Here is an 18269-nt window from a genome sequence, read left to right as displayed (position 1 = left end):
TTTCCCCCTTCTCATAAAAGTAACTCATTGCTTTATTTTTTTATTCTCGTCTGAAATTGCATCTTTAATTAGCTCCTGTGTGGTAAAGTATCAAACTGTCACATTTCATTTGATGAATTTCATCTCTTATACCCAAGATGTTTGGGGGGAACCGACTATATCCAATATCCTGGGGGAGAATAGCTAGAAACTGGGACCATCCTTAAGCACTATATGAGGCCCAATACAGAAAGACAAGGAAGTACTTTAGGAGTTGCCTAAATGTTCTCTTGCAAATATAAAATGAGCTTTGTTTTATTTATGACTGCCCGAGTGAGTTTGGACAGCTGTAACAAAGTACCCAAGAGTGGATTGCTTATAAACAAGAGAAATTTATTTCTGATTGCTTTGGAAGCTGAAAGTCTGAGATCTGGGTGTCAGCACGGTTGAGTTCTGATAAGGGCCCTCTTCGTGACTGCAGATTGTCAGCTTCTTGTATCCTCACATGGCAGAAAGTGAGTGAGAGCTTTCTGGGTCTCTTTTATAAGGGCACTAATTGTGTTCATGAGGACTCCACCCTCATGCCCTGATCACTTCTCAAAGGCCCTACCTCCTAATACCATCACACTGGAGGATAGGATTCCAACATAGGAATTTTGGGGGCCAGAGATTCCGTCCATACTAATGACCATAGCACATTTGAAATAGTTCTCACTTTCCACCGGTATTATGCGTCGTGAGTGACTCAAAGGACTGACGGTAATAGGGATGACTCCGGTAATGGAGATATGATGGTGGTAGCATGATGAGGGTGGTGGTGATAGGGGAGTCTGCATTTATCAGGTGGGGCACTGGACTTCGTGTGAATCACTTCACATACTTGTTTCTCATTTAATTTGCACACCAGCTCTGAGAACTTAGGTGTCATTGTCTCCATTTTACAGATGAGAGATAGAGGCTTAGAGAAGTTCAGTGACCTACTCCTACCCAAAGCCATCCAGCTCAGTAACGGTGGAGCAGGATTAGAATTTATACTGATGACAAAGCCCTGCCTTATAACCCCCACTCCAGAGGTGCTTGTCTTCCTCAGGGATAGGCAGGGTAGGGATTTAGTTCCTCTTTCAGGGAAAACTAAGACACGAAAAGCTTGAATGATGCTCAGTGATACCCTTAATGTGAATGAACTTGGAGCCAGAGTGGAAAGCATCTTACCATGTTGGTTCAACCAGTTTCTGAACAGAAGCTGTCTATTTATGACAAGGGGAAAGGAGCCACTTGTAATTGTATAGTACACCTCAGGGACAGGATTTTCACAAGTACTGTCTTGATCTTTCCAGTATGCTTATGAGGTAGGTAGGTCTTATTGTGTCCATTTTGTGTTTCTTCAACTCCAGGGTTGGATGGTGCTTTGCTACTGATGAATTCCAGGACCTTGAGCAAAACCTGTGACCTTTCTGGGCCCCACTTTCTCCATCTTCACTATAATGGGGATGGGTGTTCAGTAAGGATACGCTAGAATTTCTTTGATCTGTTTTGAAAAAGCCACACATGGTTCTTCAAACTTTTATTACCCAATAATATATACATAAAAATTTTTTTGTAGTAAAGATGTGAACAGTTGTGTGTCCTGCACACATTGAAAGATGACAAGCCATTGGAAGACTACTTTAAACTCTGGTATCTGCTATGGCCAGGGAGTGAGCTGCTGTGTTGATAATTTAGCCTGATTATATTTTGATCATAAATAGATTACCAATTCTTAAAAAGCTGGTATTGCCGGCTCTCCTTCCTTCCTTCTTCCTTTCTTCCTTCCATTTGTCAAAAAGCCATTAGGCACGTCTCAGCAAGGAGACCTATCAGGGCAAATAAGTAAACATATTGAAGGTAACAGGAGTCGGACTTCTTACTATGGGAGAACAGTTACTGATATAAAAAAGGGGGAGAGCTAGAATGAACCCTGTATTGTGGGTAGGAATTTAAGGTTTCATTGTGAATGTGTGAATTTTGATATGTAGAAATTTTATAGATGCAGAAATTTCAGTGTAGAAATAATATAAACGTTAAAGCGTCTGCATGTCTGTGAATAAATGCACACACACATACACACCCACACACACCCACACCTCACACCCCACACCCATTTCCTAACTCTGTTCACTGAAAGGGCCAGGATGCAGTGACAGCCCAGTAAATATGAGCACATCTGCTACCCAGATTGTAGTTTCTAAAAGTCGGTTTTTGCTTAAAGCAACTATGGGTCTTTGAAAAAAAATATCTGGTTCTAGAGCTGGGAAAGAAAAGGTACAAGATGAACCCTGAATGTCTTGTGACAGAAGATATAGAAACTCTGAAAAAATATTGGGAGACGCCACAAGAATGCAGCAGTCAGCTTGAAGGGATTCTCACTAAACCCATGTGAAACCTGGAACAATTTGAGCACCAAAATGACAATGATAGTTACAGATTATATCCCACTAAACAAGAAATACATGAATCCACACTTGCATAAATAAATAAATGCGTGAAAATGTGGGGAGAAGAGAAAGTTCTTCATTAAAATAGAACACTGTCTGATATATAGAAGGAATTCTGGAATTGGAGAGATTACCATTTGGCAGTCATCATAGTAATAATTAATCCAGGTAAGAAACATGAATGGATGTTAACAATAGTGAATACAGGTTGGATGAGGATCAGAATCTTTATATAACCATAGTGAATACAAGTTGGATGAGGATGAGAATCTTTATATAACCATAAAGTATGTGTCCACAAATCCTTATGCATTTTAAGGGGAAACACAGGAGCTTTACTGGAGAAACTTAGAAGACACAACCTTACTCAAGTGATCAGAGATCTCATCAGCAGTGATGGGACACACAGTGTTCTGTGTCACTTGATGGGATGCAATGAGAAGAACATAGCATCTCTTCCAAACAATGCAATCTTCAGATCTTTTCATGAGAATATATCTCTAATCCCAGTTCAGGGGCATTTTACAAATTAATTCACCCGCTGCATTCCATAATATAGAGGTCGTGAAGGTCAAGGATACTATTCCAGATCAAAAGAGACAGAAGAGCGATGACAACTAAATAGAAAGTGTGATCCTGAAATGGATCCTTTGACTAGAAAGAGCATTACTGGGAAAGTTGGCCTAACTCGAATTGGGGTCTCCCGGTGAAGGATACATGAGAATTCTTTGAACAACTCCTACAACATTTCTGCAAGTTTGAAATTCTTTTGACACAAAAAGTAAGACATACTTTGTACAGGAAATCTGAGTTTTAGTTTTTACTTTATTTTACAAAGTTAAAAGGAATAGTTTCTGAATTCTTTTTTATTTTGGAGTTTTGTAAGAATCTTACAGGGTATAATTATTAGACTTTTAGTTCTGAATTTCTGTGGTGGTTATGCAGAGAAGAATATAGTTTTATGAGATAGGGACTTTTCTGGATGTGTGATATCATTTGTGTAATTATGGAAATTCATTCGTATTTGACTGGGAAAATAGTTAGAACCTTGGAGTGTCTTAAGGCCATTGTTGAGATATTTATGAGGCATTTTAGATTAATGGGATTATGAGTTGGTGTTCTGGAGTCATGTTTCCTGAGCTCAAGTCTTGCGCCCACCACTTACCAGCGTGTGACTTTGAGCAAGTGAACTAACCTGTTTCTTGTGTCATCTATAAAATGTAGGTAACAATAGCACCTATCTCGTGTGGCTATTGTGCAGACCATCTGATTAATACTAGTAGAGTGCTGAGAAGGGTACTGGCTTAGAGAAAATGCTATTATTGTTATTATTATTATTATTATTATTAATGTTATTATTATCATCATTATATATTATTGCTGCTGCTGCTGCTGTTACTGTTACAATATGGGTGTAATTTGTCTAGCACAGGGAGGGGAACATCACACACTGGGGACTGTTGGGGAGTGGGGGGAAAGGGAAGGTAGAACATTAGGACAAATACCTAATGCATGCAGGGCTTAAAACCTACATGACAGGCCAGGCACAGTGGCTCATGCCTGTAGTTCCAGCACTTCAGGAGGTGGGTGGATCACGAGGTCAGGTGTTTGAGACCAGCCTGGCCAACATAGTGAAGCCCCATCGCTACTAAAAATACAAAAAATTAACCGAGTGTGGTGGCAGGCGCCTGTAATCCCAGCTACTTGGGAGGCTGAGGCAAGAGAATTGCTTGAACCGGGAAGGCAGAGGTTGCAGTCAGCTGAGACTGCACCACTGCACTCCAGCCCGGGTGACAGTGCGAAACTCCATCTCAAAACAAAAAACAAAAAACCCTAGATGATGGGTCGATGGGTGCAGCAAACCACCATAGCATATGTATACCTATGTAACAAACCTGCACGTTCAGCACATGTATCCCAGAACTTTAAGTAAAATAAAAAAAAAAGAGTGAAAAAATAATAAAGGACATTTCTGAAGCAAAAAATAAAAAAATAAAAATAATTGTGTAGCAAAGGCTAGAGAAATGAGCTAAAGGAAATGTCATATGGCAGTTTGTTAGAAGTTTGATCCCTCCTCACACTCTGATGATAGAAAGGCCGTAATGCCATTGATTTTGGATACTAACACCATGTACTGATCCTTTAAGATGCTTTCTTGTTTGCAAAGCCAGCTGCCACACCCAAGCACACTTTAGAGTTTCTTTACCCTTTATTCAGGGAAAAGCACACGTTTTAAATGTTCAAGAAGAACAGCAGAAACAAGACAGGATCAAAGCAAAATACAAAGAAAACAAGATTGGAAAATCAGAGAATCAAGATCCAAGGAAAAATGTTTACTTTGGCAGAAATACCTAGAAAATATAGTGACTGCAGGCCTTGTTTCAAGTTCACATATTGAATCTCAACATGTTTACTTATTTGCAAGTGTAAGTAAATGTATGCAGCACACTGAGTTAGCAAACATGGAATATCCCTGAAGGAGGGAGATGTGCTGCTCATCAGTGTTGTCCACAGTGCACCCTGCATGCTACCACTTGCTCGGGCTCTCCAGCCTGTTCCTTTTCCTGGAAGGGCTTCCAGTCAAGCTCATGATCTATTATTATGTATGATACTTAGAGAATATTGAGCATTATGCATTTTTATTTCTTTATGCTTTGTTTCTAAAAGGGTTCAAAGGAACAAATTTAATTGTCTGTTATCCTAAGAAATGCTTAATTGTCCGGAATAGATCTTCATTAACAAAGTATAAAGTGAAAGAAGAGACCAATTGGCAAAGAGAGAGAAGACAGAGATTTTGACTAAAGCCTCGAAGAATAGATAATGAATGACTACTCAGAAAGAAGGAAACATATTGGCGATGGAGGAGGTCAAGGGTTTCACAGTGTATGCTTTCTTTTTTAGAACTATAAGCACGTTTCTGATCATCTAGCCCAAAAGCCTAAGTTTTTTAGGCATAGGAGAGTTTCACATATATTGTGAACACATAGCCCATTGCTTAGTCCTCTATCTGAAATACCCAGGTTGTCTCCCCTTGATTCAGACTCTTGTCACTATCTCACCCTGACTATAGTATTTTGAATTTTAGATGATATTTACATATTTTGAGAAGCACTAGCAATCAAGTGGGAATAAACCATCTAGGATTCCTCATACCATCTAAGTTTTAAAACTCTTTACTAGAGTATATGGACCTATGTCAAGACAGTGTGTTAAGGTTGTTCTGTGATTAAGAACTCAGAACCTAGAGCCAGAATCCTTGGGTACAAATCGTGACCGTCATTCGCTAGCTGTGTTCCATTTTCTTCATCTGCAAAATGACATCAATGATAAGAAAGAAATATGGGCCAGGCACGGTGTCTCATGCCTGTAATCCCTGCACTTTGGCAGGCCGAGGCAGGCAGATCACTTGAGGTCAGGAGTTTGAGACCAGCCTGATCAACATGGCAAAACCCTATCTCTGTTAAAAATACAAAAATTAACTGGGCATGGTGGTGCGCACCTGTAGTCCCAGCTACTCAGGAGGCTGAGACAGGAGAATCGCTTGTACCTGGGAGAAGGAGGTTGCAGTGAGCAGAGATCACACCACTGCACTCTAGCCTGGGCCACAGAGTGAGACTTCATCTCAAAAAAAAAAAAAAAAGAAAAAAGAAAAAAAAGAAACAAATGTGGTTACATGTGAAAAAATACCAGCAATATAGGAAGCTTTCAAAAAATGTTAACTGGTATATATTTGCCTAATGAGTAGAAATAAAAAACTTTAGTACTATTTGGAGACTTGGTATGTTTACATGATTCAGTAATAACTATGCAACACCTCTCCTTCACACAAAGTTCTAATAAATCATTGCTTTTTCTGTAGGTAAAATCTGCTGGTGGAGTCACTCCATTATTCTTATCTGTGGAGATCTGGATCTTGATTTGAAAGTTTCTGAGAAAATCTTCAGCTCAGACTTGAGGTCAACTTTACCACCTGAAGGTAAAAGCTAATTTTATTCATTTAAGTATGAATTGCTCATTACTAAAGCATAGAAAATAAAGATCATTAACATGTCTTATTAATTAGAACATATCAAATAGAATCCTGGTTTCTTGATGTTGAAAAAATTATGAAATACTAATAGAGAAAAATGGCCATGCGTGGTGGCACACGCCTGTAATCCCAGCACTTTGGGAGGCCAAGGTAGGTGAATTATCTGAGGTCAGGAGTTTGAGACCAGCCTGGCCAACATGGTGAAACCCTGTCTCTACTAAAAAATACAAAATTTAGCCAGGCGTGGTGGCAGGCGCCTTAATCCCAGCTACTTGGGAGGTAGAGGCAGGAGAATTGTTTGAACCTGGGAGGAGGAGGTTGCAGTGAGCCAAGATCAAGCCATTGCATTCAAGCCTGGGGAACAAGAACGAGACTTCTTTCAAAAAAAAAAAAAAAAAAAGAGAAGAGAAAAATAAGATACAATGAGTAAGGAGAAAAGCTTGTTTCCTGTTATGGTGATGGAAAGCTTTATAATGAGCATCATCAAATCCATTTTTTTTTTAATTTTATTTTTTGGAGACAGGGTTTCACTCTGATACTCAGGCTGCAGTGCAGTGGCACGATCCTAGCTCACCACAGCCTTAAACTCCTAGGCTCTAGTGACCCTCTCGCCTCAGCCTCTCAAGTAGCTGGGATTGCAGGAACATGCCGCCACATCGAGCTAAGTTTTTTTCATTTTTTAAAAACTAGAAACAGGGTTCTTAGCCTGTTGTCCAGGCTGGTCTCAAACTCCTGCCTCAACCTCCCAAATTGCTGGGATTACAGGTGTGAACCACCACACCTGGCCTCATATCCTTTTTTTATATCTACAGTACCCAGTTGTTGAAATAATCTTAAAATTTGAGGAAAACAAATAAACTAAGAAACAACCTGCTGCAGGACTGGAGCAGTTGGTGAACAGAATAAGAGAGTATTGAAAAAGATGCAAATTTTTCTGTAAAAACCAGCAGGTGGTAAGCCTGCTGCCTGGAGCCAGGAGACTGGACAGTGGAGAAAATCTCTTCTGAGATGCTCCTATTCATTTTATGGTTAAGTAAATTATTTTACAGTGTTAAACATGGATGTTGTTGTTGTTTTTAAATAGGGGGAAACTTCCAATAACTGGCTTATTTTCTCATCAGTCTGTGTTTCCTGTTCTTCAGAGTTTGTTCTTAACGTCCTGCATTCACCTCGAATTTCCTACCCCTCCAAGTTGCCAGTTACTGCCAGTCAGAAAAGAAGCTTTAGATGTCAACTCCCTCAAATTTTGCCTCCAGGCCTGCACAATTAACCTGTACTCACTTTCAGTGCTTTGTCACTAGTGAAAGGCAAACCACATCCCAGTCTCACTTAGTTCCTTCTTCTCCTGCTCTGGAACCACCTCCTCCTCACTGCTCCGGAACCATCTCCTTCTTCCTGCTCTGAAACTGCTGAAACCCACCTCCTTCATCCGGCTTCGGAACCACCTCCTTCTTCCTGTTCTGCAGCCTGCCTCCTCCTTCCTGCTCTGGAAACTGCCTTCTCCTCCTTCCTGCTCGGAAACTTCCAAAACCCACCTCCACGTTCCTGCTCTGGAACCACCTTCCTTTTCTTGCTCTGGAACCTGCCTTCTCCTTCATCTCGCACTGAGATTTGCTTCCTCCTTCCTGCTCTGGAACCAGCCTCCTCCTTCCTGCTCTGGAACCCACCTCCTCCTCCCTGCTCTGGAACCTGCCTTCTCCTCCTTCCTGCACTGGGGTCTGCCTGCTCTTTCCTGCTCTGGAACCTGCCTTCTCCTTCATCTTGCACTGGGATCTGCCTCCTCCTTCCTGCTCTGGAACCTGCCTTCTCCTCCTTCCTGCCCTGGAACCTGCCTCCTCCTTCCTGCTGTGGAACCTGCCTTCTCCTTCATCTTGCTCTGGGATCTGCCGCCTCCTCCTGCTCTGGAACCTGCTACTCCTTCTTCCTGCTCTGGAAGTGCTGAAACTCACCTCTGTATTCCTGTTCTGGAGCCACCTACTTCTTCCTGACCTGGAATCTGCCTCCTCCTTCTGGCACTGGGATCTGCCTCCTCCTTCCTGCTCTGAAAACTGCCTCCTCTTTCTTCCTTTTTCCTGCCCTGGAACCTGCCTCCTTCCTGAGCTGGGAACTACCTTCTTCCTCCTGCTCTGAGATTGCCAAAACCCATCTTCATGTTTCTGCTCTGGAACCAACTCCCACTTCTTGCTCTGGAACCTGCCTCCTCTTTTCTGCTCTGGAACCTGTCTTCTCCTTCCTGCTCTGAGATCTACCTCCTCCTCCTTCCTGCACTGGGATCTGCCTGCTCCTTCCTGCTTTGGAAACTACCTCCTACCTGCTCTGGAACCTGCCTCCTCTACTACTCTGGGATCTGCCTTCTCCTTCCTGCTCTGGAACCAATTCCCTCTTCTTGCTCTGGAGCCTGTCTCCTCCTTCCTCCCATCCAAGTACTAACCAGGCCCGACCCTGCTTAGCTTCTGAGATCAGATGAGATCGGGTGTGTTCAGGATGGTATGGCCATAGACAGTCTCCTTCTCCTCCTTCCTCCTCTGGAACCTACCTCTTCCTCACTGCTCTGGAACCTGTTTCCTCTTTACCACTCTGGGATCTGCCTCCTCCTTCTTGCTCTGGCATCCGCCTCCTCCTTTCTGCTCTGGAACCCACCTCCTCTTTACTGCTCTGGGATCGGCCTCCTTCTTTATGCTTTAGAACCCGCCTCCTCCTTCCTGTGCTGAAACCTACCTCCTCCTTCCTGCTCTGGGACCTGCCGCCTCCTTCCTACTCTGGGATCTGGCTCCTCCTTCCTGCTCTGGAACCTGCCTCCTCTTTACTACTCTGGAATATGCCTTCTCCTTTCGGTTCTGGAACCCACCTCCTCCTTCCTGCACTGGTACCTGCCTCCTCATTCCTGCTCTGCGATCTGCCTCCTCCTTCCTACTCTGGAACCTGCCTCCTCCTTCCTGCTCTGGAACCTGCCTCCTGCTTCCTGCTCTGAGACCTACCTCCTCTTCCTGCTCTGGAACCTGCCTCCTCCTTCCTGCTCTGGGATCTTCCTCCTGCTTCCTGCTCTGGGATCTTCCTCCTGCTTCCTGCTCTGAGACCTACCTCCTCTTCCTGCTCTGGAACCTGCGTCTTCTTGTGCTGGAGCCCACCTCAGTTTCTCCTTTCTCCTTATCAGCTGTCATTTTTGTCACTTCCCCCTTCTTTTTCTTCCTGTTGATTCCTTTGTTCCATATTTTCAAATATTCACTATTATTTTTTTCTTTTTTAAGAGATTATTTATATGCTACACAAATATTTTCACATGTAGAATTCAGTGGTTTTTAGTATATTCACAAAATTGCATGACTCTTCATGATCTAAAATTCCATGATCTAATTTCAGACTTTTTTCATCACCTCAGTGGGAAACCCATGCCCATTAGTAGGTGCTCCCCATTTTCCTCTTCTTCTCAGTCCCTGGAAACCACTAATCTACTTTCTGTATCTGAGGATTTGCCTATTTTGGGCATTTTGTGTAAATGGTATCATACAATTTATGACCTTTTGTATCTGACTTTTTTCACTGAGCATAGGTTTTTAAGGTTTGTCTATGTTCATACATGTGGTAGCATGAATTGCTATTTTGTTCTTTTTTTATGACTGAATAATATTCCATTTTGGAATGGAGCACATTTTGTTTATTGATTCATCAGTTGAGAGACATTTAAAATGTTTCTACTTTTGACTGTTTAGAATAATGCTGCTATGAACATTCATGTACAAGTTTTTATGTGGATGTATGTTTTCAGTCCTCTTGGATATATATTTAGGAGTGACATTGCTGGGTCATAGGGTAATTCTATACCTAACATTTTGAGGAACTGCCAAACTGTCTTCCAAACTGGCTGTACCCTTTTACCTTCTCACCAGTAATGTATGAGGTTTCCAATTTCTCTATATCCTTCCTGTTACTGGTTATTGTCAATCTTTTTAAATATAGCCGTCTTAGTGGATGCAAAGTGGTTACTTATTTTCTAGTCTCTCTTGGACACCACTTCTTTTGGGGAATTCTTCTGAACACCCTGAAATCCTTTCTCTTCAGGTTGTGTTAAATGTCCCTGTATTAGTCCGTTTTCACACTGTTGATAAAGACATACCTGAGACTGGGTAATTTATAAAGAAAAAGAGGCTTAGTGGACAGTTCCATATGGCTGGGGAGACCTCACAATCATGGTGGGACTTCTTACATGGCAGTTTCAAGAGAGAATGAGAGAGCCAAGCAAAAGTGGTTTCCCTGTATAAAAACCATCAGATCTTGTGAGACTTATCACTATCATGAGAACAGTACGGGGGAAACTGTCCCCATGGTTCAATTATCTCCCATTGGCTCTCTCTCATAACACATGGGAATTGTGGGAGCTACAATTCAAGACGAGGTTTGGGTGGGAACACAGCCAAACCATATCAGTCCCTCCTGTATATTTCTCAGGCACTCTGTCCTTGTAGCATCCCTCATCACACTGAATCATCATTGTCTATTAACTTTATCTCCTCCATTAGAGTGTGAACCTGTTAGATAGAGTACCAAAATATTCCTGTGGTATTTCCTAGGTTAATACAATGCCTGACACAGTTATTTAGTCTCATCTTTTTGTTGGGAGTGGGATGGGGGGAGACTTATAGACAAGACTTCATAGCATTATTACTTAATCCCCTAAATACAAGAATGAAAATATTCACTAATATTGTTTATTAGTTGATATCTAGTTAGAAGGAAAAGACAGGATTTTTTAGCCTATGTGTTTGACTTTTTATTTTGTTTTATTTTATTTTATTTTTTTGAGATGGAGTTTCGCTCTTGTTGCTCAGGCTAGAGTACAATGGCGCGATCTCGGCTCACTGCAACCTCCGCCTCCCAGGTTCAAGCGATTCTCCTGCCTCAGCCTCCCTATTAGCTGGGATTACAGGCATATGCCACCATGCCCAGCTAATTTTGTATGTTTAGTAGAGACAGGATTTCTCCATGTTGGTCAGGCTGGTCTCGAACTCCTGACCTCAGGTGATCTGCCCACCTCGGCCTCCCGAAGTGCTAGCATTACAGGCATGAGCCCCCACGCCGAGCCATGTTTGACTTTTTATAAAGTTTTTTTTTTCTTTACTGTTGTACTACTATGGTACTGTCCCTTAATTCACCAAGAAGTTGGAAGGAAAGAAATAGGGATGCTATAAAATATCACCGTAAGGGGAAAATGCCTAGGTGATTTTAAAAGTATAAGTCAATTAGCCATTTTACTTTGATTTTTTAAAAGCTTGACTGATTGAGAACCAACTGTTTCTTTTAAAAAAGGAAATACCAGTTACATAGATTAGACTTTAAAGATTTCAAATGCAGATAGAAGTCAAGAACAATATTGTAAAGTTTATGGATCTTCGAAAATGATGTGTTTCACTGTAAGTATCAGAAATCGGAGATTCATTTGCATCAGGGTTGAACAGATAGGGATCAGTGCAGGGGAACAAAAGCTAGAAGTAGAATTAAGCATAATTAAAGATTTTAAATGTAAGTTTGAATTAAAAAGTACATCCGGCTTGAAGGCTGACTCATACTAAATTATAGTGCCCTGTGCATAAGTACAGATTAAAAGGCATATTTAATTAGTTCTTTTGAGAATTTCTCCCTACAAACCTATTGGTTTTTATAATCAATATTTAGATAATGTTGTTTCTTTCTTTATTTTTTTTTCCTGATTCCAGAAAGATTTGTTTTAGCATTTTAGATTTTTCTTAATTCAAATGAAGTTACACTTGGACTAGATAGCCATTCTCTTATTTGACAGTGTTTTCAGTGTATTCTTGGAAATTCTATCTAGCTTCCTTGCTATGGTTTTTATATGCTTCTGGAACGATGAGGAAATGGGGGAGGGAAAGAAAGAAAGAAACAAATGTAAGTTGGACCCAGATCAGTGAGATAGTATCACATGGGGCCAAAATGAATTTGGCAGATGCTTTTCTCATGTTTCCCACTGGAGCATGCACATATTGTTACTTGGAATACCACTTGCATTTCTTTCATTCTTGTAAGATTTTTCTTCAGCTTCAGTAACAAACTTTAACTTTAAATAGGAGCCAGGAATGAATATTGAGAATTTAAAAAAAAACGTGTAAATGTACTTAGAATGGATATTTTCCCGTGAAGGTTTGGTTGGTAAAGGATATAATAGACGTCTTTTAACTGTAGGAATGAAAGTATGGAGGGGCAGAGATAGTGGAAAGTGTGTCATGTTTAGAAATCTGAGTTTGAATTCTCATTTTGCCACTTAATAGTGGTATGACTTTGGCAAAGTAATCTTTAAGAGTCTATCTTTATTTATAAAACAAGAAGATCCCTTTTTCCTTTGTAGTGCTGATTGTAAGTGAATTTAGTGACAAAAAACATTCAATAAATGATTGCTATTTCAAAATTGTCATATTTACTAAAAAAAAAAGTAGTAATTCTTAGGATAAAAATGTAAATTTTCTTATCAAATGTTCTTTTAATGTCAGGTAGGCATTTCAGTTTCATGATGTTCAATGTACATATCACCGGTAGCTGTATTTCCTTGGTTCCTGTATGTCAGCATGGTAGACAAAGACAAAAATGAGAAAACTTTGAATGTGGGAGCACACAAATTTATATAGATGAAATTGTACAGTACCATGTACTTCATTAATATGCACTTAATAAAGTTTATTAAAATTGAATGAGAGTTGAAGGGATTCAATATCATTTTATTTCTTGCAGTATTTAGGTTACTGCAGACAACTGAGAATTAGCTTTTTTTTTTAAAAAAAAATGTATCCAAAGGAGAAAGATGCTGTATAACTTTCCAAAAAGTCTGTTCCCTTATTTTAAAAAGACACTTGTAAGCTTAAAGGAATCTTAGGCCTCAAGGAGGTTCAAAACTTATACAGAGTTCTCATGTACCCTTCACCCAGCTTCCCCAATGATACTATCTTTAATATCCACAGTACCATTATTAAAACCGGGAAATTGACATTGTTAGTTTACACCTTCAATGCTTAACCCATTTTAGTGTTTTTAAGTGGAGGAAATTCTTTTTGATGTCTTGCTTAATCAGTTTTCTCCTACATATACTTTTTGAGTGTCAGTATGCTGAACAGAAAGATATTTTGAAATTAGAAACACTTAGGCTCAAATCTTGGCTCTGCCTCTTACTCCTATGCAACTCTGAGGACCTTTCTTAGCATCGATGATGGTTTGTTTCTTCATTTGTAAAAGGTGCTGTCACTTACCTTGCAGACTTGGCATAAGGATTAGCAATTGTGTATTGTCAAGAGCCTTTTCAATAAATGATGGCTTTTGGAATAACTGTTCTCTTGCTATGTTTTCATCAAAAATTGAAAAGAGCTGGCTATTATCTTTAACATAACGTGTACTTTCTGGACACCTGTCATTTCAGGACCACTAAATGGTAAATATGCTAAAACAACTTCATGGTTGCTGTAGCCCTTCCTTTCTTACTACACCTGTTATGGCCTGCTTGTTTTGCTCCCTGGTCACCTACTTTATCTGCACCTTTTTTTCCTAGCCTATAGACCAAAATCTACTCCTCTCTATGTACAGATAATATTTCTTCTGCCTTTTGTTATATGGATTCTAGGAAATGTAGTTCTTTTTAGTTTTTTGTTGTTTTCTTTTATATAACTTCTTCCAACTTAATTCTGTTTTACAAGCAGTTGATGATAGCCCTAGATAGATGCCTGTTTCAAACCCAGGCTGATACAGCTGGCTCTTGAGTATCCCTGTACAAAAGCTGCCCTTCAGGAAACATCGTGTCCAGGGCTGCTGCCTCCCTCCACTTGCAGACCTGGTACTCTCTGCATCTAAAACTGGTCACTCCTTCTCATCTCTCCACTTGGGCACAGCTGCAAAGGTAGAAACAGAGTTCTGCACTCCACTTTTTGCTGTACCTCAGTTAGCCCAGAAGCATCTACCCCTATTTAGCTCAGAAGTGTATAGTACTGTTTAAATACTTAAAATTTGCTATGTTCTGTATTGGCCAAGAAATGTCTTCTGATAAGAGCTTCTGGTAGGAAGAGGACCTAAAGCTGCCCTCACAAGACAATATTCGGTTCATTTGGAATAGAAAGTTTTGTTTGCTTTTAATTTTTATTGATTGAACTGAAAATTGGAAACAGCCCATTGACTTTTCTATCTTATACAGCATCTCCTCCTACACACGTTTAGCTTCCTGCTCCCTTGAAATCTGGGTGACCTACTCCTGTTTTCAAGTTTTTTCTATTTTATTATTTTGTTCCTTAGCATTTCTGCCTTTTTTGTATCTTCCAAGTTTCCATTTCAAAGGAGAAGGATCATATTTTTATATATTTACCTCCCGTTTGAATGTGTTTAAGGAATGCTTAGAAATGTTCCTTTATGTTTTAAAATATCCCTTCTGCTTAAGCAAGTAGCATATCATTTCCTGCTTTACTTCTGGCCTCAGTCTGACAGGCCAGGGCTGAAGTAGGGGTGAAAAGTTCACCATCCGGAAGTGCTGTTGAGGTCAGAATCACGTGATGAGGAGCTGACCCAGACTCCTGGTAATTCCCTGAGAATGTGAATCTCTGGGAGAAGGAGCACAAGAGAGAGTTTTTTCTCAAGTCGACTGCCTGTGCTCAGGCTCTTGCTTACAATTCTTAGTTTTATGGCACTGTTATTATTCTTCCAGGAACTCACCGTAATGCGTTTATTATTGTCTACATCAGTGTTTTAAAAAGTAAAGTTGTAATGCATTGCTAGGTTATGCAATGAATTTTGTGGACAGAGATCAGTATTAAAAAATAAAAAAGGAAACAGAAAATGTAAACAGAGTGCATTATATGGAATAAGAATATGTGTATTTTGTAAAACTCTTGTTTGATACATAGATCTATACACACAGACACACACAATCTCATAGGTCTCTACTGATTTGCATATGGGTACACGCTGGCAGGCGTACATTCTCCTTCATCCTCATTCCTAGTCATTCGAGAACTCAGTCGTGCAAAATGCATGCACTTGTCAGTGGATGTGTTCTTACAAAATTCACATCGTTTCATATTTGGAATTTATTGTAACTGCATTTTAATTCATGTGAATGTGAGTTATATATCTCATTTTGTTTCTTTGTATTTTCTCCACTCAGTATTCTGTTTTAAGATCCATGGATAGTGTTATGTGTACATCTAGTGCATCCAAATGCCCATAGTTGTTGAAGTGTGCCTAGAATACATTTTACTTCTGTTCTCTTTCAGGGATGGACATCTATATTGTCTCCATCTCACTTCACCATGAACACTACTGTGAACAGCCTCAGATATATCCCTTACTGGAAAGTACCAAGGGGAATTTATTTGGGCTGTAGCCTAATAGTAGACTTGCTGAGCCAGAGGGCTATGTACCCAGCTCAGATACTGTATATAGTATAATTTCAAAAAGTACACTGGTTACCTCCGGAATGATTCACCAGTCAAAGCACCCACCAGCAGTATGAATGCTTATTCCCACATTCCCGCCAGTACTTAGCATTATTAAGCTTTCTAATTTTCCCTGTTTCTGTCTAGTGAGTGTAAAATGATATATTTTTTTGTTTTGTTTTGTTTTTATCTGACTATTGATGGATTTGATTATGTCTTCATGGACTTGGTTTTTTTTTTTTTTTGGATTTTTCTCATCTGTAAATTCCCCTTCATATTCATTGCACATTTATCTACTGGAAATTTTTTACTTTTCCTATTGATTTATAGGCACTCTTTGTATAGTCCAGATAGTCCCTGTCTGGTTTTAGACATTACATGTATTCTCCTAGCCTGTCCTGTTTCTGTTAACTTTTGTCTCTTATACTTTTTATTGAATGGAAGTCTTTAATTTTGATGTAATTTAGTTTATCAATATTTTACTCTGGGGGCTTTGTAAAATATTCCCTCTTCTTCTGATACAAAAATTATCTATTAATATCAGTTTTATAGTTTTATCTTTCACAATTAGGACTTTAATCTCTCTGAAGTCCACATGTGTATGTGGTGGTAGGTAGCAATCCATTAATTTTTCATATGGTGATTCTGTTTATTTAGGCTGGTGTTGCCCTTCAGCTCTCTGATATGCTCCATTGGTCTTTCTGTTCTTTCACTGAAGTTTATGCTGTTTTGTTACTATGGCTTGGTAGTATATTTTACTATCATCTGGTAGAGTAAGTCCTGCTTATTGTTGTTCTTTTTCATAGTGGATTTAGGTATCTGTGAACTTTTCTATATGATATATTTTTTTTCTTTTTTGAGACTGAGTCTTACTTTTCACCCAGGCTGGAGTGCAGTAGTGTTATCTTGGCTCACTGCAACCTTTGCCTCCCTGGTTCATGTAATTCTCCTGACTCAGCTTCCTGAGTAGCTGGGACTACAGGTGCATGCCACTATGCCTGGCTAATTTTTGTATTTTTAGTAGAGACGGGGTTTCACTGTATTGGCCGGGCTGGTCTTGAACTCCTGACCTCAAGTGATCTGCCTGTCTTGGCCTCCCAAAGTGCTGGGATTACAGGCGTGAGCTACTGTGTCTGGCCATATATGAATTTTGAAATAAATGCAATCTAATGAGTTCTTCAAACTATAACTGAATTTTGATTGGAATATTATTGAATTTATAAATCAAAATTGAAGAACTAACATATTTTTGGTATGTTATTGAATTTATAAATCAAAATTGAAGAACTAACATATTTTTGGTAAGTTATTCCATCTAGGAGCTTTCACTATCTCTCAATTTATCTCAGCATCTTTCATGTAGCTTATTAGAGTTCAATGATTCTCCATAGAGGTACAGGTGTTCTTGTTCATACTTGAAGCCGATGGAAGATGAAGACAAATAATATACACAACCCATAAAATGATTTTAAAATAAAAATTGAGGGTATAGCCGTTGTTAAAGTAGTAATATCCTTTGATTGCGGATATTTATGTTAGAAGAGATCTTAAAGATAATGTCAGAGACTGCAACATTTTGAGTATCCCTAATTCTAAAACCTGAAATCTAAAATACTCCAAAACCTGAAACTCTTTAAATGCTGACATAAAGTTCAAAGGAAATGCTCATTGGAGCATTTCGGATTTTGGATTTTTGCATTAGGGATGCTTAACTGGTAACGTAAATATTCTGAAATCTAAAAAAAATCCCAAATCTGGAACACTTCTGGTCCCAAGCATTTCAGATAAGGGGTACTCGACCTGTATAAATAAGAAAACTAGTCATCAGTGAGGGACTAGTTTTTTGTTGTTGTTGTTGTTGTTTTAATATTATAAGGAATGACTCGCTCAAGATTACAGAGTTAGACAGTGAGAGAACTGTCTAACTTTACCTTTCTAGAGTTAACGTTAAGGTTTGCTTATGCTTCCAGACAAATCAGATTCTTTTTTCAGTGATGATCGCACAAAGAATGATTGACCTGCCAAAGCCATAAGACAGAAAGGGGGGAAAAAATCTCTTGAGCAGCTTTTTGTTTTCTTATTAGTAATGGCATGAGTTAGCATTTTGGTTCATTTTTTAGCAATTATGTCCTGCATTCTGGCTGTGGTGTATAGTGACTTTAAAAAAAATAGATATGGTGGTACTTGCACAAAATAATTGTCACACATTAGCATGTTAATGAAGTGTTAGGGTGCTAAGAATGGCTAGCACACTAAAACAGGAGAGAAAAGATCTATCCTCACTGCTGCATCAGCCAGACTACACAATCCAAACGGAAGGCACGGCTCAGATTGACTGGCAGGGCATTCTGCATTATTGACATGCATTTT

The 18269-nt window shown here is 39.6% G+C and overlaps 1 long non-coding RNA gene across 1 annotated transcript in view; it reads left to right on the top strand.

Annotated features, from left to right (window-relative positions):
• The window catches only part of LOC111541107, a 394660-nt gene that overhangs the window by 308910 nt on the left and 67481 nt on the right, over positions 1-18269 (top strand). Inside the window, exon 6 of the long non-coding RNA XR_004228935.1 lies at positions 6313-6429. This is a non-coding gene — a long non-coding RNA (uncharacterized LOC111541107). The remainder of the gene's footprint in view (positions 1-6312; positions 6430-18269) is intronic.

This window comes from Piliocolobus tephrosceles, chromosome 5, assembly GCF_002776525.5.
Source record: "Piliocolobus tephrosceles isolate RC106 chromosome 5, ASM277652v3, whole genome shotgun sequence".
NCBI lineage: Eukaryota > Metazoa > Chordata > Mammalia > Primates > Cercopithecidae > Piliocolobus > Piliocolobus tephrosceles.
The sequence above is the reverse complement of the archived record's forward strand: the minus strand, read 5'-3'. Positions and strand labels throughout refer to the sequence as shown.